Source organism: Protomyctophum parallelum, assembly GCF_964188405.1.
Source record: "Protomyctophum parallelum genome assembly, chromosome: 10".
Lineage (NCBI taxonomy): Eukaryota > Metazoa > Chordata > Actinopteri > Myctophiformes > Myctophidae > Protomyctophum > Protomyctophum parallelum.
Genome location: NC_139704.1, coordinates 10,955,348 through 10,976,981, shown reverse-complemented (window position 1 = coordinate 10,976,981; position 21,634 = coordinate 10,955,348). Strand labels below are relative to the sequence as shown.

The window sequence follows — 21,634 nt, the reverse complement described above, 5'->3', positions numbered from 1 at the left end:
CACCCTACCCACTACAACTACAGGGTTCATACCCCATGCACCCTACCCACTACAACTACAGGGTTCATACCCCATGCACCCTACCCACTACAACTACAGGGTTCATACCCCATGCACCCTACCCACTACAACTACAGGGTTCATACCCCATGCACCCTACCCACTGCAGGGTATGGGTTCATACCCCATGCACCCTACCCACTACAACTACAGGGTTCATACCCCATGCACCCTACCCACTACAACTACAGGGTTCATACCCCATGCACCCTACCCACTACAGGGTAGAGCATAGAGTAATAAAAGGATAGAGACTGAACCGGAGCGATTCAGTAGGATTCACAGTTTAGATTATACTGATCAAACATTTCAAAGTCTCCACTGTTATCCCCCCCCCCCCCCCCCACGTACAGTAGACTGTCAATTATGGAATTCTGTATTAAGTCATATCAACAACTATCATCTGAGACCAAATCTAATCAAATGATTATTTATTCATGGCTTATTCGATATCAATTTGAGGGTCCTTGACACGCCTTCCTCAATAACACCCAACATTTGAAGCGCCCTTGAGCAGGGCACTTCCCCTACAGCTCTGGTGGAGCTGCTGAGAAACATACCTTATAGGTGAATATTGTACTGGGTGTGAAATGTGTGTTTTACTGCATGAGGGTAAAGCAGGGCGTCGTCAAAAAAGAACATTTGTGCTCAGTGAACCTGCCCTGTGTAAATAAAGGGCCTTAGCTAAAAGCTAATAATAATAAAAAAATATTTGTATAATGCATTTCGAAACAAGGTTACAAAGTGCTTTACAAAACAAGATAAAAATGACCAGAAAATAACATGGAAGAGACATCAACTAAAAACAACATAGAAGGCATTAGAAATCAAAAGCAGGAATTAAGTAGGATAAGAGAGCCAAGAAGAAGAAGAAGCTAAATAAAATAAATAAGCACTATTAAAAAGTCTTAACATAAGTATGTTTTGAGAAGTGGTTTAAACGACTTTGTTAGAGAGTGATATTCAAGCAGTACAGTCAGGGGCGGCCTTAAGGATCGGGAGGCCCCGTTCATGACGTCACTATTTTAATAATTAATAATTAAAAACAAAAACAAAGTGTGTATTATCGGACTTCAAAGCATGAACATACACAGCCAAGTAGAAAATACACAAAAGCTTGATTATTATTTTTTACTTTAAGGTATAACTGGAAGGCAGCATTGGCTATACAATGATGCAATCGCAACTGTCAGCGCTGCTACTGCAGTGAGTGCACACACTGGGAAGTGGGAACAATTACAACCAAACAACACACTATACTACATACTACTACTACTATTTCTTGGGGAGGCCCCTGGAGACTCGACGCCCGTTTCAATTGAAACGATTGAAACATATATAAGGCCGCCACTGAGTACAGTATATTCCATCCATAGCTTTGGTGCACGACTGGGCCATTAAAGGGATAGTTTTTAACTTAAGCTGTATGAAATACTTGCCATTAATATAGTGGTTGCAACTGTAGTAATTGATCGCCCGAGTGCCGTGGTGGGAGACTGGGAGTTCTGCTCTGTTTTTGGTGAAATATTAATTCTTTCTCTGCCAGCTAGCTGTTAGCATAAATTAAGTCTCCCCCCCCCCCCACCCAATACACACACTCAATACACACACTTTAGTATTATTAGCACAAGCACACACTGTTTACCTCTCGCCAGAAACGCTTGCATGTTGGGAGCGACGCAGTACAAAGTCACAAATTACATCCGAACTTTGGAGTGCTGAAGATCCACCATGGACAGCTTTGCTGGATTTCGACTTATGGAGGCTATAAGAAAAAGTCCTCCTGCACACCTATGCACCTATCGACTTATGGAGGCTGGAAAATCCTGCTTGTAACCGAGTTAAACGGAGATCAGATTTAATGTCCCATAGCTGGTGGTGACGGAGGCATTGAATAGGAATCAGATCAATGTTAAAAGCTGCCGTGGGGCTCAATCATTATATATACGTCACGGAATATACTTTGGGGTCCGTATACGGACCTAGCAATTAACGTCCCCTAGCGGTGGGGTACGTATATTATACGGACTTGACAGAAGAAGAGTTAAGTAGTTCAGGTCATTTTGTGTGGGGCACAAGGGGCCACGCAATAAAAGTAAATTAATTCACAAAACCCAGTTCCCCCCACAAAATGACCGGAACTACTTCATATTCACCAAAATCAGAGCAGAACTCCCACCACGGGATTCAGGTAATGTATTTCATACCACTTAAGCCAGATCACCCCCAGGAGGGGGCCAGGAAAAGAGGACAAATTGGGGAACAATCCAGACGGCCTTACCAGAGGATCTCCTGATACAGTACATTCAGGCTGATTAGGGACTAGAATATCTCAAATGTAACTAGGAGGCAACCAGGCCTAGTAAGGTTATAAAAGTAATCGGTAAAGTCTTAAAATCTATTCTGACAGGCATTTGGTTCAAGCCACACAAGTGTTTTTGAGAGGCTGGCCAGCTGTAAGCAGGCCAATTTCAAGGAGGAAGACATAATGGGCAGCGAAATGAGGGAGGGACAGAGAAAGGTTGGAGGACAGGAGATAGAGGAATTCAGTATTTTAGCCATGACGTGACGCGCAACCTCCAGAGATACTTCCGCGTCCTACTTTTGTGTCGCTTTTGTGTCCCCATAGAGCTATACTGTGACGTGTGACGCTCCGTCGGACTAAATCTGAGACGAAAACAACCACGAAAGTATAATTTTACCGCTTTCCTCGCAACAACAAAGCTGCTGCTCTCCCAAATCTGGCTGTGACAGGCCATCTGCCCCACACGGAATTGTGTCAACTAAATCCTCATTAATTGCAAACTAGATTCAACATACTCAACCCTGCACACATTCTAAATATGCACCCGAAATATTGTACTGAGCAAATGGACTGTTACCACCTTCAATAATAATGATAATAATATTCTTTATTGTCTCCACATCATATATTTTCTTTGTCATGGACACTTGTACAAAACATTAATAATTCTACTCGAGTTGGAAGCATTAAGACCAATTTTAACCCTCAATGGCTTCCTTTCTGAAAAATAACGTCATTGTAAAAAGATTCATGCGTTTAGATATTCTATTTCCAATGAGATCCGGACGGGAGCTGGTGCCACTTGGACCCGGACGTAACGTAGCACTACAAAATGACGTCGGACTTAAATACTGAATAGGTGATGGAGATGGGTAAGAGAGAAACAGAGACAGAGAGAAAATAAGAGAGGGAGAGAAGGGGGAAGAGACAAAAAGAGAGAGATGAAGGGAGAAAGAGAGAAGAAAGGAAATAAAAGATAAACAACAGAAGGGCACGTCTATTCAGAGGAGCAGATGGACAGGGGCGTCCCCTGCCAGTGACTGTGATGTTGTAGGTCTGAGTCCCAGGTCCTGACCTCTATCACATGTCACCCATCTCTCTCTCTCTCTCTCTCTCTCTCTCTCTCTCTCTTGATAACAGTGAGAAGGAGACAATGTATGGGAGATACAGGAGAGAAGGTTTTGTGGTGGTGGATTCGATCCCAGGACAAGCATGGGTGTGGCTCAAGATATTGGCATGATGGGATTCTCACTACACAATTTCTGGGTGCTCCAGAAAAAAAGTACCATAAAAACGCAGACAGACAATTAGACATGCTGACACTGACTGGGAATTTATGAGTGAGACTGATCTGAAACATTAACCTTCCTAATGTGTCTGTCTGTCTGTCTGTCTGTCTGTCTGTCCATGATTCATGAACAGAATATTGCAGTATAGAATAATACCACATAACCAGCCTTTAGCCTATGTGCTGAAAACAGCTAGCGAATGTTGATGGTTGACGGATTGGCTGCGTACCAACATGGGCGAGGCTCGCCAGCAGCACCTGCCATGCTCTCAGCCGACTCCCTCTCCACACTGATGGGGAATCCCATTGGGACTACTGTATTTGCTGGGGCAGTTCATCATTAACACTAGCAGTAATGTTTCATCTCTATAATGAATTAATGTGTTGATCAAATGCTATTTTCTCTTTTGTCTTTGTGAACAAATATGGCTGGGAACAGTACGTGAAATTACAGCCTTTCGCGTATTTGTCGTATTTGTCGTAGCCCAAAGTTAGATAACTGTATGTATGATAACACCGGGTATGATAACTTATTAGAGTTCAGATGGCCCAGGTGATACAATCACCTGAGCCATCAAATATCGGCCCAAGCCTAATGAGCCGATTAGATGCAGCAGTGTGCATCCTCCATGCAGCACAGCAGAGCCACGACCTGCCGTTTAGAGCTGCTCTCAGATCAGCCGGTAGAGTTGAGGCTGAGGACACAGTCTAACAGGGCACACAAGGACAACGGCAGGATGGATTGGGAAAAAAGGTGGTGGTGTGTGTGTGTGTGTGTGTGTGTGTGTGTGCGTGCGTGCGTGCGTGCGTGCGTGTGTGCGTGTGCGGGCGTGCATGCGTGTGTGTGGGAGGGGTTTGGGGGGGTAGATGAGAGAGGGAGAGACGAGGAGTAGAAGTAAGAGGGGAAGGAGAGATACTGTAGGTCACGAAGTAGGAGAAATGAAGACGGAGAGAGATGGTGAGAGACAGTCAGACAGGTCTGATCTTCAATAAAATAACATTTATCCTTGCAGCATCGCAAAGTAGTATAGTAGTTGTTTTATTAAAAGCAGTAGTTCAATTAAATTTGTCGTCCTTGTAAACATATACCAAAAACGGGTAGGCTGAAGCCTTAGCTTAATATATAGGTAGGGGGGGGGGGGGGGGAGTTCCACAGGAACGCACCCAGGGTGCCGGCCCGATTCCGGCGAGCCGCCCCGCGTCCGAAACGGTAGAGAAATGACAGTTACCGTGTGGGGGTCCCTCTACTGTACCCTCTACTGTACTGTACTGTACAGTACTGTCACTGTACTATACTGGCACACCCGAAATCACCATATATACAGTTAATATATGCGTGTGTTTGTGTGTGTGTTAGGTTGCGCACAGGTGGTGAAAAACAACCATGCTGTTTTCGTGCTCAGACACACCCAGCCACCCAGCCAGCCAGCCAGCCACCCACACACATAGTCACTTAAGGAAGTGGTTGCACCACCTTTATTATGTCGCATAACGTTAACCTCTGTTAATTGTACTTTCACAATTAGATCTGATATCATCATGATGTGTGACTGAGTGGCATAATTTATTCCCCTGTTTTATTACGGTTAGTTGTGTAAAGAGATAAGAAATATAGGTTTATGATTTCCATGAAACCATGTGGTTTCAAGAGAATAACCGTCCGATGCACAGCTCAGCATATTTCCTGTCAGTAGGCTGGGGTGCAAAACCCAAACTCAACTGTACTACACCATGCCATACATAATAGGGATATGACACTACTGAACTCTTAGCTAGTGGCAAACACATGCTAATATACTTAAATTAAAGCATGTCGGGTTTCTCACAATCCTCACCGGAAACGTCAAGACTAGCTATCGACAACCTGCCGACAGGCAAGAGACGGCAATCTGTGCAATCTGTAGGTGTCTTTAGGTTGTACCGGCTCTCTCTAGGCCGGAACAGCTCCTGGATACAGCACAAAGACAGTCACACAACAGAACACTGAGTAGTGAGTACTGAACAGTGGCTGGTTGGCCAGAATGGAGGGACTGCTCAACGTTTCTAACTTCAAACTTTCTCCCTTTTCGTCGCAGGAAGCAATCTGGGCCAAATCAAATCTGAAAGAAAAATGATTTAGTAGAACTACCCAAACAAACATGTGGGGAGAGTGAAACAGAGGAAAATGGTCTGGAGATTATGTGGATATGTGGAGGGAGAGGAAAACAGCAAGCCTGACTGGAAGGAGAGGTGGGAATGACGGAGAGTGGGAATTATATGTTAATCTGGGATATCTGAGGTTAATTCAGGAAAATATAGTCTCGTCTAACATGAGTCTAACTATTCTAGTTTTAATTCCATCCATTCTAGTTCCATTTAGTTCAGCTCAGTCCACTTTTATCCAGTTTATTACAATCATGTACAGTCAAATTCACTCAACAATCAAGACTAATGCATTCCAACCTACCAGTCCAAACCTTGCTAGTGTATAGAGGCACAAATAAAGGCACAGTATCGTTTCTAGACAAAGTTTGATACCTATCAATAAATGCAAAAAGCCCTCAAAATATTTTTTTGTTATACTTAACAAACCAACACATACAGTACATACCAGACCACACACACACACACAAATGTAGCCAATACCATATGCAAGCCAATTATGCATCCATACTAGAGCAGAGCAAAACATGGAAAATAATTTGAAAATCTAACATTTTAGGATGTTAAACTTCAATATATGAAAAGAACATTTAACTTTAATTATATGATGAACAAGAAAACAAGTAAATATAAATGCACATGAATTGTGGCGACAGAGAAGCAGGAGATAGAGCATCCGATTGTTTGGCTTTGCTCTTTGTCATGCCACTATAATTACGCCACTCGTGGTCAGTTTTTGTATATGGCCCAGGATTCCAAATGTCAGTATGACAAATCTACATCACACGCACGCGCGCACACGCACACACACACACACACACACACACACACACACACACACACACACACACACACACACACACACACACAAATGAAGCAAATGAAGTTGAGAGATTCGTTCACTGTCCTCTACAACATGAATTATTACACACACGCACGCACACAGCCTATTATATCATACTGAGCTACCGTTAAGTAAGGTTATTTGTCCCCGTGTATCATATATCGGTGTGAGTGAACTGTATGTGCGACTGCGATACACCCCCCACCCACCAACTTGCAAAACACCTAAATTACACTGTACAGTGTACTGTACACCCACACTGTCATTCAGTCACAGACCCAAACAGCAATCTGCTACACCGACACTGATATCAGCCGCTTGATGGCTAACCCAGCGCCACACAACAAGCAATATAGTCATTACTCCATGAACTTACCAATGTTACCATTGACACAAAATATCCCAGAATCAGGGATGGCCTGCATGGTAATGGTCCCAGTTCAGATCAGAAAATACATTCAAACGTATGTGTGTGAGTGGAATGATAATTGCCTGATGAAGACCTAAGTGGAAACGTTGCACCAGTTAATAAAGTACGTCTTTGGAGCTTAAACAAGTGTGCGGATGTTTTTTCTTCTCCTTGATTCTCGCCTGGCCTAAATACAGGCATAAGATGTGCACACAATCCTCTCTGTGAGTGGAATTCACACGTGGATAAAGGCATCTTTGTCGATCTGCAATCAAATACATACAATTTCCACGCACTTCTTTTTCTGTCTGCATGCCCAACACAAATACAAGCTGGACTGCCATGCTTTGCAAAGATTTTGGTGACCTTTGCTCCAGCACCAACTTTAAGCCAAATTTTTAAATACATTTTAATAGTAGTATAATTACATCTTATTGCAGTCATTTACAAAATATGAATTCATCGAAGTGATGCAGTATTTGCTCCCTTCCAACTAATAGTGGAACTCAAGAAAGAGGTGCGATCCGAGCGCTCAAAAAAGTAAAAGAAAAGAAAAGAAAAGAGGAGAGGGCGGATATAAAATCAGGGTACTTAATTAAAACGCCAACATGTTTCGGTGGGCCCTGATGAAAGCGGTCAACTCAAGGTCCTCTCCTTCACACTTGCCTATTACACAGTTCCACGTGCCAATGAAAACGGTTGATTGGACCGACGCTTTGGCCGCAGACTTCGGCGTAGTCTCAACAACCATTAATATTAACGTCATTAAGGTATAGGCGGGCGTGGCACACAATTCCAGTAATCCACACTGTGATCGAATGGCAAATGCTGACACTTACGCAGACGTACTCAAAGTCACACATCACATGAGTGAGTCACACACACACACACACACACACACACACACACACACACACACACACACACACACTCCTCGTAGGAGGAGGCCGGTGAAGCAGTGAGTCAGAGAGAGAGGATGTTACGTACGGTATACCTCATACACTGTCAACAACACAGGCATTATATCGTCACGGTCCTCATAGGTCCAAAACTGTTTCTTTTCAGGATTAAAACAAATAGCAAAACAAATAAATGAAAATAGTAATCAGCTCTACAATCTGCTGTTTGCTACTTTTGTTTAGTAGTAGTAGTAGAGTAGGGCAGTAATTTCATAAGGAGATAAGAGGTTTTTGCCCAATTAACAGCAACGATACTTCTGTCAGAGTATACCCAAAACAAAAGATACATTTGGTGTCTACTCGGGATCCAAACTTACAAAGAAATACATTATGAATTAAGCATTATTTCACAAATAGTGAAAATTGCAGATTGACAAGCTCACGACGTGTCACAATGCAGCGATCGTCACTGACCACAGTCCACACGAGTCTGGACAGTGAGGATAGAATGCCTGGTTGTTGACGTGTATGAGGTATAAACACGAGGCCTATAGCCTCTCTCAGTGACTCAGTGCTTCACCGGCCTCCTCCTACGAGCACCTGTTACATCAGAAGTACCCACTGGAAGCTGCGATGTGAGCTTGTAGATCGACCAATTTCACTATCTCTTCAAATTATTTTTAAATTATAATATTTTTGAAGGTGATATATCTATATATAAATATATACAATTATTTGTATGTTCTTTTAAAGCATTCTCTCTTAGCTTTCTTACTATCTGTCTCTCCTACAATGTCTGTCTCAGTTTTCCTATACTGTCTCATACAATGTCTCCCTCTCAGGTTTCCTTATGTCTGTCTCTCCTACACTGTGTGTCTCCTTCTCAGGTTTCCTACTATCTGTCTCTCCCACACTCGCTCCCTCACTGGTTTATTTCTGTCACTGACTCTCTCTCCTTTCCTATTTCCTATGGCCTGTCTCTCCTAGTCTCCCTTCTCAGCTTTCCTTCTGTCTGTCTCTCCTACACAGTCTCCCTCTCAGCTGTCCTATTGTCTGTCACTGCTACACTGTCTCTCTCAGCTTTCCTACTGTCTGTCACTGCTACACTGTCTCTCTCTCAGCTTTCCTTCTGTCTGTGTCTCCTACACAGTTTCCCTCTCATCTTACCTATTGACAATCAGAAAATCAAAATAGCCAAGGCAGTAAGTTGCCAACTGTCAAACTGAATACAGGTCAACGGTATCATTATGTTCAACACTTAGTGCTAAATCCCCTTCCATTGTGCTGTGTTGTGTGTGTGAGTTCATTCTGTATATAATAGGAGCCTTGAGGCAAATTTACACTGTCAAACGACCATGTCTGCCAACAAAAGTGCTGTGTTTTCAACTAGGAAAATGTAATATTTCGTCATTAGACACAGTCGTAAGACCAAGTATAAATTAAACCGGCCTTTACATAAAGAGTTCGACCATATGCCATTATTTCTCTGTCCCCCATGAACATTTCTCAGGCCTGTTCTCACTTTCTGCCACTGCTCCTCTCTACTCCTCTTTTTCTGTTTACTCACTCACTCTCTCTTAATCCGTCAATCAATTCATCTCCTCTCAGTACTATATGGCATCCATATCTTTTAATTTCTCCACCAGTACATCTATACATCCCTCTATCTTCGCTCTCTCTTTTATTCTCTCCAACGCTGAAGGTGTGTCTATCTATTATTAATAGTGCCGTTCTGCAAACCCGACTCTTCTGACACAAGATCCTTGTATGTGTGTGTGTGCGTGCGTGCGTGAGCATGCAGGCCTTCGTACGGTAAAGTACAGTATGCGTTCCAGATCTTCAGGACTTGTTTTGTCTTGTCTGAACTCAGCACAATGCGTCCATAGTCATTAGTGGATGAGACAGTGATAGAGTACAGTAACATGTGTGTGATCTATTTTTACTGCTAAACGGGCAACACTTTACTGAAAATGCCTTGTGAGAAAACCCATAAACACAATCGCGTATCGAAAATAAGACTGACAGACTTTTAGGGAACAAGTGGAGAACTTTGTCAGGTTCTTTCTACATCTTATTTCGGTATAAATTCAGACACACAGAACGACATCAGAAAGACACCAAACTGACAACTAGGCCAGTGGTTCTCAACCTGTGGGCCGAGCCCACTGGTGGGCCGCGAGGGTATTGCAAGTGGGTCCCCAATAATTGGCGAAACAATATGATGGCAATCATGGCAGATCTGGCTGATACTGACAACAAGCCTCTCCGACCTACTGACTTACTTACTTACTGTGGTCAGATGGGTGGGCCACGAAAGCATTTGAGATTTTCAAGTGGGCCCTGATCCCGAAAAGGTTGATCCTACTAGATCTTACAGGACTGACGATGTACATAGATGTGCAATCGTGCATATGTTACTGTGTGTGGAGAATCAATAGCCACAGCATATTAGAAAGGCTGCGTGGAGAATATCTGCAGTCTGTACATTCTGTTCTATACTGGATGCTCTGATCGCTTGGAGGGACCTGTGTGTGTGTGTGTGCGTGTGTGTGTGTGTGTGTGTGTGTGTATGTGTGTGTGTGTGTGTGTGTGTGACCACGACACGTGTGTTCGCCAATGCACATGTGTGCTGTGGTGATCATTTTTGATGCATTGCATTGAGTGCACATAAATGCACCTACAAACACGTGCACACATGCTTGCGCGCACGCACGCACGTAAGTATGCACGCACGCACACGTTGATGCTCAGGTTCAGCCTGAGCTGTATGAGAAATTGGAACAAAGTGAGCAGGAAGGAACAGAGAGAGAGAAGAAAGAGGGATAGGGAGAGCGAACGAGAGAGTGACATATAGACTGTGTGCGAGAGAGACACACAGAGAGAGAGAGAGAGAGAGAGAGAGAGAGGAGAGAGAGAGAGAGAGAGAGAGAGAGAGAGAGAGAGAGAGAGAGAGAGGCAGAAAAGGTGCTTCCTGTGCGAGAAATAATAAAAAGGAGGTCAGTGCCTGAAGGGGTGGGGCTATGTCGTTGTGCACTGCAACACACACGCGCACACGCACACACATACACACACAATATATGACCTGTTTCAGTGCTGGACTGGACTGTTCATCCTGCTCTCTCTAAGATGCACAACAAATATTGCAACTCCATACACACGCATGCACGCACGCGCACACACACACACACACACACACACGCACCCAACCCATGTCCATTATGTTCATTAAAACGCCTTTCTAGGATGGACAAGGCGTATAATAATACTGCACTTCTGGGCTGGCCTCTAACCTACACCAGGTGCCAGTATGAAAGGTATATGAACTTTTGCTATGGCATTGCAAAAGAACAATCTGCTATTTGTCCCAATGTGACGTCAAAACAATTGCCACTATAAGCTTTATACCCTTTATAACATGTATATAACGACACAATGTGACATAGCTGTTTACAAAATGCTGTACCCCCCCCCCCCCCCCCTCCAACTGTGTAAACTGCATTTTCTGCATTTTCAACAGTTTTGTTAGATTTTGAGTTTTGACACTTGCTTTGGCAATGATTGTAAACAAATGTTTTCTCATGCCAATAAAGCTCCTTTGAATTGAGTTGAATTGTATGGAGTTTGGCCTGGTAGTCTATAGGGAGAGGACAGCATGTACCGACCCGACCCTCCTCCCCATTTGAAAAGACCCTCCCCTCCTCCCCATTTCAAAAGCATGAATTACAACTTACGGGCCATTGTGAAACCTCAGGGTAAAATCCTAACCCTGAACGGGTCCCCTTTTTACACTCTCTCAGAGTTAAATTAACACATGGGATTTTATAGTGCAGCTCCCATATGGTGCAGTGTTACACAGTTGGGGGGGTGGGGACCGGGGTAGGCTGATACATTGTATTTACGCCAGAGAAAGATGTTTTACGGTTATAGGTTTAGCGCGAAGACATCTTTTTTATTTAGTTGTATGACAGTTTTGGTTGCTGAAAATAGCTAATTTTCAAGTTCTGAGTTCTCCACTTGAAAACCGGTATGAATACGTAGAAATCAGACTCTAGTGGAATAAGCCTTCCGAAGGTTCCACCTGAGCCATGTTTAGATGCCAGAGTTAACGCCTATGGAGCCACTAGCACGGTGCTACTGTGGGGATTATTGTGCGTCGATGGATGCTATCATTACGGCTACTTCTCTCTTCTCTATTTATAGTACACAGATCTCTCTCTCTCTCTCTCTCTCGCTGGGTCTCTTTTATTCTTGCTCTCAGCTCTCTCTGAATGTCTGCTGCTCTCCTGCTGTCCACTGCTCTCACTCACTGTCTACACAACTCTCCTGCTCTCTCTCTCTCTCTCTCTCTCTGTCTGTATGTCTGCATGCTTTCTATGTCTCTGTCTACTGTTTTCTCCCTCTCTCTCTCTCTCTCTCTCTCTCTGTATCTGTCTCTGTCTGTATGTCTACTGCTCTCACTCTCCCGCTCTCTCTCTCTGTCTACTGGTATCTCAGTCTCACTATCTCTCTAGGCCTGCTGCCCTCTGTCTCTGATTCACACACACACACACACACACACACACACACACACACACACACACACACACACACACACACACACACACACACACACACACACACACACACACACACACACACACACACACACACACACACACACACACACACACACACACACACACACACACACACACACTATGATGAAGTCACTTTTCATATAGCCTCCACATCTTCAGCGTCCATACCCTAGGTGGGGTTTGCGAAAGGGCCACTGTGGAGTTTGCATGATCTCGTCGTGTCCCCTACGGTAGGTACTATAGTCTAGGTACTAGGGCTGGGTGCAATAACCGCAATACCGCCATACCGCCGGTATGTAACGCATACCGCGGTATCGGGTTCATTACCGCGGTTAAAAATGAAAAGTGTATCATAATAAACAGTGACGCTCAGTCAGTCTAATCATGCCAGCAACACAACACCAGAGGGAGTTCAAAAAACCATGTGCAACCCAGATTCGGCACAAACAAGGATTGATTGATTGATTGATTGATTAAAATATGTATTAACAGTTTGCAGAATTACACTACATTTCAAGCACAACTCAATACAAAGACTGTTAACTGTGAGTGGACACTTGTTTACAAGAGGGTCCACCTAAATTAATTTCACTCCTATGCCACAAAAATGTGGAACGCCCTACCAACTGTCATTAAGATGTAAATCCCTTGACTCCACCCACCCCTTTCCCCCCCTCACTGTATACGTTTTCCCCCTTTTTACCTCCTTTATGATGATTTCCTGTTTTTGGCTTTATAGAAGTGCATAGTGTACAAAATGATATGATGAATTGAAAATGGTGGACCCTCTTGTAAACAAGTGTAATGCTTTATGGCAGGGGTATTCAATTAGATTAGGCCTCCTATGTGACACAGACCGAGTAGAAAGAAATGTGCCATTTTATCATGACTATTAGTGAGGACCTATTATATGAAGATAGGTTCAAAAGTGGTCCTTTAATGATTACCGTCATTATGGTAAAAAAAAATATATAAATAATAATATAATATCGCACACACCATACCTGTAACTTTTATTAGCCCTCTTATTATCCCCCCCCCCAAAATATATATATATATATATATATATTTTTTTTTTTTTTTGGGGGGGGGGGGGGGGGGGGGTAATAACCGCCTTACCGGCGGTATGGGGGCCGGCAATAACCGCGGTAATAAAAATCCCATACCGCCCCAGCCCTACTAGGTACCACCACAAAAAACATGCAGTAATACTGGTCTCTATACTGCTTCCCCCTGCTCAGCTAGGGCACCTGATGGAAAGGAAAGGAACTGGTTGGAATACTGGTGCGTGCCGTGGAAGTGTTCCTTCCGAGGACACTCCCTCATCAGAAGATAAGAAATGGCCTGCTCACTCCTCATGCAGTGAAGAAATCATGAGCTCAGTTTAGGGCTCTCCCCAGGTTGGCAGAGGGAGAGTAGAGCTGCACCCACAGCTATTGCTTGTATGATAAAGGGGGAGGGGTTAGGGGAGGGGCTGATAGTGTGATGTCCCTATATTACTGTTGTTTTCATTGGCACGTTTGACTGTCAAGGTTTCAGCCTACAGGAAGAAACCCTAAATACAAAGGGAATACATCATTGTCTCCACCAGGCCGAAGGAGTATGTTTTGCACTCCGTCCGTCCGTCCGTGTGTCCGTCCGTCCGTCCGTCCGTCCGTTAGCAGCTAATCTCGGCCACCGTTAACCCGGTCGATGCCAAATTTTGCACACACACTCCCTGGATGCCAACGATGAACCTCTGCCCCAAACTTTCCAGAACGGCCTGTTATAGCGCCACCAGGAGGCCGCTTTGTGCAAAACAAGTTTTTGCACAGTACACCTACAGATTTTGTCCAAACATCACGCAAATTGGTACACAGTCTCTCTACAGCCATTCAACGAAACCGGTCTTTCAGATTTCTCACACTCCATCCTGATTGGTTAAGATTGGCTTCCAAAGTTCACAGGAGTGCTCAGTTTCAAACAAAATACTGCAAATCATGAACACATCGCGTGATTTCCGTGAAATTGTGCACCCACATTCCCACTAGGCTGAGGACAAAATGCCACATGAACAATTTCAACTCAGCCTCAAGGTGGCGCTATAACTGGCCAAAAAGTGTTTTTACCTCTAACTGCACGGATCTGTGGATAACTTTGTATGCCAACTCCCTAGAGGCCAAGGAAAAACCTTTGTCTGGAATTTTTCACATCTGCTCTTTATAGCGCCACCAGGAGGCCGACATATGTAAAACACATTTTCTATTATTACTCCTTCAGATTTTATCCAAATTTCACGCAAATCGCTACACATGATCTCCATAGTCATGTGATCAAGACAGGTTTGTTTGATTTCTCATATTCCATCCTGATTGGCCACGATTGGCTCCTACAGTTTTCAGGAGTAGCAAATGGCCACAACTCCTCAACGCAGCGTCCGATTGCAATGAAACTGTGCATGCATATTCCCACTAGGCTGAGGAAGAATCCTGGTGGAGACCTGTGCCGATTGGCACTTTATCTAGTTGCACATAAAAACGACTCCAGGGTGTCTAATGAAGTACTGTCACCTCATAGACACATGAAAAACTGGAAAAACTCCATCTTTAAATAATAATTCAAGGAGACAACGAGAAGTGAGTAATTAAATTAAGTACAACTAAATAAAATGTAACCAACTTGAAAAGTTGAGTGAACTTCACAAACTTGAAATGGCAGCAGCCATAACAACCCATATGTCACTAGTCACAGACTAGCAGTGAAAAGAAATGCTCATGTCCATTTGATTAACTTTTGTCGCTGTGATCTCCTCTCATTCCTATTGGTGGTTATCATTGTGGTTAGACCAACTGGGTAGGTGGAGATGCAGTGACTCTGATCAGCCCTTCTGAAACATATCTTATTCTAATTGCGCTTGTTAATTTAATTCAAATTGAAAAATTCTTCTGTTTATTTCCCTGGGACCCTTTCAAAATGTCCAATAGAAAATCCAGGTGGATCAATAGTCCCATTGTGGTGGACAGTGCTCTGCAGTAACTGAGTGGGCAATGTGTTTGATGGGGCAGTGTTTGAGGCAGGGATGCACAGACTGGGAGTACAGCGGAACACAGCACCGTAATCTGGATTAGCTGCAAAATTAGAAGCGCTCTTGGCGGTGTAATCCCCCATTGACAAAACCTCTGATCACTATGGCAATTTGCGTGGTTTAAGTATTTAAGTATTGAGTACTGGCCAGTGGCCACTAAAACCTATAGTATCCCCTAACATTCACTGGAATAAGATCACAACGTGTCGCAACGTGATGCGTTGTGAGCTTGTAGATCAGCTATTTATGGCAAATCGTTTTGGTGTAGAAGAAAACAAGAGCTGACCAAGTACAGAGCCAATTTATGTCCGTTATACTAAGTACGTCATGTATGTTTAAGTGATTAAGTAAAAAGATAATAGGTTACTTTACTTGAGCATTTCCATTTTCATAGTATAGGCTACTTCAATCTCAGAGGCAAATATTGTAATTTTTACTGCACTGCAATTATTTGAAAACTTTAGTCACTAGTTACTTTGCAGATTTAGATTATTATTACAAAACATATTTTGATTATTGCACTGCATAATGAGAAATGTAAGTATTTTGATGCCAATACTATTATAAGTTTACTCAAGTAAAATGTTCAATGCTTGACTTTTAGTTTTATTTGTAACATATCTAAATTGTGCTAAATTGCTTCTAAGTAAGAAATCTTAGTACTTTTCCAAAGTACTTTTACTCAAGTAGCCTACTGTACTTTAAGGATTACTTCGCCCCCAAAATTACTTTTTCTTCTATCAATTGCTCCTGTGAAGCAATAGGCCTACATGGAGAATTTTAGTTAATACATTTTAGTCACATTCCTTCACTAACAAATAAATCGCAAATCACAAAGATTTTAATGATAATGTATAATGTATTTTATGTATATAAAAAAGTGATATTTGAATTAAGTGAAATCCCTACCTTTAATAAAAGTAATGGTCTTTTTTTACGTTGAAAAGGCAATCTATTGAGGGTGACTATACTATAGGTTAATTGATCGAAAAAAGTAATTTGGGGTGAGGATGTTTCTATTCCTTTAAGTAGGCCTATTGGACAATTTTTACACTTCATTGACAATTTATTCTTGAGTAGGCCTATTACCGTGTTTTGATACTTCCTCCAAGAGGCAAATTTACTCCACTGCTAGATGACAGCTTTCAGATTTAGATTATACATTAACTAATACATTATATGCTATATATTATTAAAGGTTAAATCAGACCCATTTTTTCAGCATTGCCATTAATGCATTACTAATTACAATCTAATAATGTGACATTTTGAATTACGGACATTTACTTTATAAACAGACCTTAGATTGTGCCGGACTGCCGGTATTGCCTCATAGGAGGGCTATGGGCAGTTCAGAAACCCGTCCACCAGTGACATCATCGACGTTAGGCAGATTTTGTTTTCCACAATTTTTTTTTGATTTTTATTATCGTGAGAACAATGGCTTCCATTTTCACATTGCAACTTTTCAGGACTAGAAAGCCTGCAGTTTCTATTAGATTGGATTATCCAGGCTCAGGCTCCTACTTGGCCTCACCCCCCTCACCCCTGCCCACTTTGACAGGCTGGGATGGCTTAGGGTCGTCGACAGAGTACAGCATCTTGCAATGGGTCTGGTCCACAAGATTCGATACACCACCAAGATACCCATGTACCTGTCTAAATACTTCCTTAATGTAAACGAAGTCCACACCCACAACACCAGAGGGAGTGCAACAAACCATGTACAACCCAGATTCGGCACAAACAATGGACTAAATTCTTTTCGCTCCTATGCCACCAAAATGTGGAACGCCCTACCAACAGTCATTAAGACATGTGAATCCCTTGACTCCTTCAAAACCGCTCTCAAAGGGCACCTACGGATGGCTGCAATTCGAAACTGGCCTCTGTAAAATCTGAATCCCCCCCCCCCCATTTTCCCTCACTGTATATTGTATCTTTTCCCTTTTTTGCTTCCCATATGATGAATTCTTGTTCTGTTCTTTAGCTACATAGAAATGTCTATTTGTATGTCTCTAAATGTTTGTATGTCTTTAAATGTTTTGATGAATTGAACAATGTGGACCCTGTTGTAAACAAGTGTAATGCTTAATTGGGTCGTCCACTCACAGTTGACAGTCTTTGTATTGAGTTTGTGCTTAAAATGTACTGTAAATTCTACAAACTGTTAATAAATATTTCAATCAATCAATCAATCCATCGATGATATCACTGGTGGACGGGTCTCTGAACTGCCCACAGCCCTCCTATATGAACACAGACAGAGTATTAAATTTTTTTGCCATTTTATCATGATTATGAGGACCTAGATACTAAGATGTGAAGTGTTCCTTTAAAGTTTAAACTTTGCCTACTTCTTCCACCACCACTGACAGACACTGATAACTGACTCACACACAACACACACACACACACACACACACACACACACACACACACACACACACACACACACACACACACACACACACACACAGTCACACCAGAGGATATTTTCATATTATATACAAGCATAGCAGCAAAACAATTAAGTCACTGACAGACACAACCCGGTTATATGACTAAACCCAGGCAGCTGCAGTAGTGTAGCGGCAAATGCACCCTGCTTTCCCGGGGCGACACACGAGAGAACAGAACACAGCGGTCCACGGTTCTGCCTCGAGCAATAAAATAAAGAAAGATGGGATTCCCCATTCAATGGTTTGGTGAAGTCAAGTAAAAAACGTAGGTTACTATAGTAGTACTAACCAGAACCTACTTTATAAGTAAAGGAGGGAGGGAAGCCGCAGAGTCAAACAGGCAGAGTCAGTGCTGTGACCATAGACTGTAAAAGGCTGTGACAGAGTGACTGACTGACAGAGAGAGAGAGAGAGAGAGAGAGAGAGAGAGAGAGAGAGAGAGAGAGAGAGAGTTGTAAACCTATAACACTAGCCTCGATACCCAGGCTTTCATTTCGTCTGCGCGAAAGATGAAAGCCTGGAAAAAGCCGTGGGCTGAACCAGTCTAAAAGTGGGAGTCAACCCTTCCGGGTGGGCGTCGCTCTAAATGATGTGACGTAGCGCTGCACTAGGGGGGAGAGGAGGGGCCGGGGGTGACGGACAGATCGATGAGATCCAATCAGGGTGCGCGCATTTCTGAGGCGCGACCCGCCCCTCTAGACCAGAAATGTCTCTGCTTAGGTCAGGCTACTATAACACTGCCTTGTAGATAGCAACCTGCAACAATTAAGTTCAACCAAGTTGTCTATAACATTATTAGTAGTTAGCACCAACACTAGCCCTCTAAGCAGAACCCAATGCTACTGAAGTTTCTGACATTTGTTCGACTCATCAAAATTTCAGAAAAGCTTTATGTAGGGTCCCGAAAGGGGCTACACCAACACCAAACCCAACATAACCTAAACTGTTTTACGTTTAGTTTCAAGATCACTCACCCTCAATGGTAGATCCGTCCAGTACGGTGCTAAACAGCTAAAGTTACTATAAAGGGCAAATTGAAAATATATACATTAAAAATAATAATAAACTGCTAAATGATCTTCAAGAACCGACGTAGCCTATCGCCTGGTTGGTGTTTGCTCGTTTCCGTCAACTGTTATGGCCTTTTAACTGCATAGTGCTTAGACATGGCTCTATCTATCCAATGTCAGTATGTCACAGATGGGATTCGGCCATTCGGGGCCATGCGAAGTGAAGTGAAGGAGAGGGGAGGAGGAGAGGAGGAGGTGAGGATAGCCGACAACAGTCACACAGCAGAGATATGAGAGTAGCTTCCCCTGGAGAGCGCAGAGGTTCTGTTTTGATTGGCAGCTTGTGCGGTGACTCAGGCGCTGACTCACCGAATCGTGTCCCACCCCCCCACACACACACACACACACACACACACACACAGCGTCGTGTCCCGCCCCGCCCACACAGCGCCGGTGGCCAATGGAGCTGTTGCGAGGAAAGCACGACTTAAGGTGCTTTTCCCTGGCTTTCACGGCTTTCACCCCCTTGTTTAATAAGTGAAGTAGCTGTGATTACTCCAGTCTCCAATCAAGAGAAAGTTTGTTCAATGACAGATCTCCCCAGTTCTCCAGCTCTTTAATACACAGAAAAGGTAAAAATTGTATCAAATCAGGAGAGCGAGAGAGATCACCACAATTTATTTGATAGAGTTCCAGATAGTTCCAATTGTGTCTGGTCTTTATTTTATTTTTCATTATTTTTCATCACTCCCATGAACTCTTGTATGACCACAGACGCACAGACATGGCAGTGTATCCCAAACCCAAGCCGTGCATATCCACGGATTCCCAAGCCGTGCATATATCACACACACACACACGCACACGCACACGCACACGCACACGCACACACACACACACACACACACACACACACACACACACACACACACACACACATTATGATGAAGTCACTTTTCATATAGCCTATACAAAAACTAAAGGTCACTGCCCACGATATTATAATTTTAATTGAAATGCTAATAAATGCGACAATAATGACGTCTGAGAAATATAAATATGTCTTGTTTACAATAGGGCCCACCATTTTCAATTAATCAAAACATGAAGAGACTACAAATAATATACACAACTATATAGTCAAAACAGTTAATCATCATATTAAAAAGGGAAAATAAACATATACAGTGAGGGGGGAAAGGGGTATTGCAGCCGTCCGTAGGTGCCCTTTGAGAGCAGTTTTGAAGGAGTCAAGGGATTACCATGTCTTAATGACTGTTGGTAGGGCGTTCCACATTTTGGTGGCATAGGAGCGAAATTAATTTAGTCCCTTGTTTGTGCCGAATCTGTGTTTGTTGAACTCCCTCTGGTGTTGTGGGTGTGGACTTTGTTGACATTAAGGAAGTATGCTGTAGTAGTACTCTGTAGTCAAGATGCTGTACTCTGTCGTCAACCCTAAGCCATTCCAGCCTGTCAAAGTGGGCAGGGGTGAGGTGGGTTTGGGGAGTGAGGCCAAGTAGGAGCCTGACCAGTTTGTTTTGGGAAGTCTGGAGCCTTGTTTTAAGGGCCTTAGAGGTGCTGTCTATAGGAGTGGCTAGCACCACTCAAAAAACCTTACTGCCTGTCTGCTGCTCTCTGTTGTCTAAAATGTGAACAACATTATGGTCGTTTGATCTTCAGCCTACTTTAGAATGGTGAAACTGACTGGCCAGTGTGGCCACATTAGCTCTGGTCGTCAGCTTTTAGAAGGAGTCCTGAGCTATGGCCACATCATGAAATAGAATAAATATGCATTAGCATATTTATCCTAGCTGTAATAATTGCAACCAATAAGTTCAATTCAAAGAGCATTTGTGTGGCATGAAAACTGAAGTATACATGTATATCATCATCATCATTATCATAATGCATGCTAGAAAGAATGGATTAACCACCCCAGCAAGGGAGCGTTGCATTTTCTCATGCAGATCGGCTAGTACGCACACACAGGTGTGTGCGTACCTGTTCTGGAAAGAACTTTGGGTCAACTGCTGTTGTTTTTAAATGTGCTATATAAATAAAATGTACTTGTCTTGACTTGACTAGTACGCACACACAGGTGCTCGTTAGGAGAATTTTTTTTGAGGGTCAGCGAGGCTCGGCGTGTTGCCCTACTCGCAGTGTGTAGCCTATATATAGGTAGCGACGGCACTGACCCCAGCATCCTTAGCTTGTCTATGGCTATTGGCTATTTCAGCCAAAGCTTTCCCGCCAATAACAGAAAACAGAAAATACCCTAGCATAGAGCCCTGAGGTTTTAGTGAACTCTGGCTAAACTACAGGTATCTATTTGTCAGTGCATGAAACTGTGAGCCAGATGGAAGATGACTTCACTGCTGAAAGCCTGCCCTGAATACACTGTTTTGCGGTAGCAGGTATGCTCGCCCCAAATCCGTCTTGCCATGAAAGGTTTCAATATCTCGCCTGTACCATCGTCCCCAAAGTCTAGCGAGGTCCAAAGTCCAGCGAGAATGAAAATAACATTTGGTAGAGACCTAGTAATAAAAACATCAGTGATACACCAAATTAAAATAC

The 21,634-nt window shown here is 43.1% G+C and overlaps 1 protein-coding gene across 1 annotated transcript in view; it reads right to left on the bottom strand.

Moving 5' to 3' along the window:
* The window catches only part of sertad2b (SERTA domain containing 2b), a 60,384-nt gene extending 41,213 nt beyond the window's left edge, over positions 1 to 19,171 (bottom strand). Inside the window, exon 1 of the mRNA XM_083775757.1 lies at positions 19,025 to 19,171. The gene's annotated coding sequence lies outside the window, so the exon portion shown is untranslated. The remainder of the gene's footprint in view (positions 1 to 19,024) is intronic.
* Between the last annotated feature and the right edge of the window lie 2,463 nt (positions 19,172 to 21,634).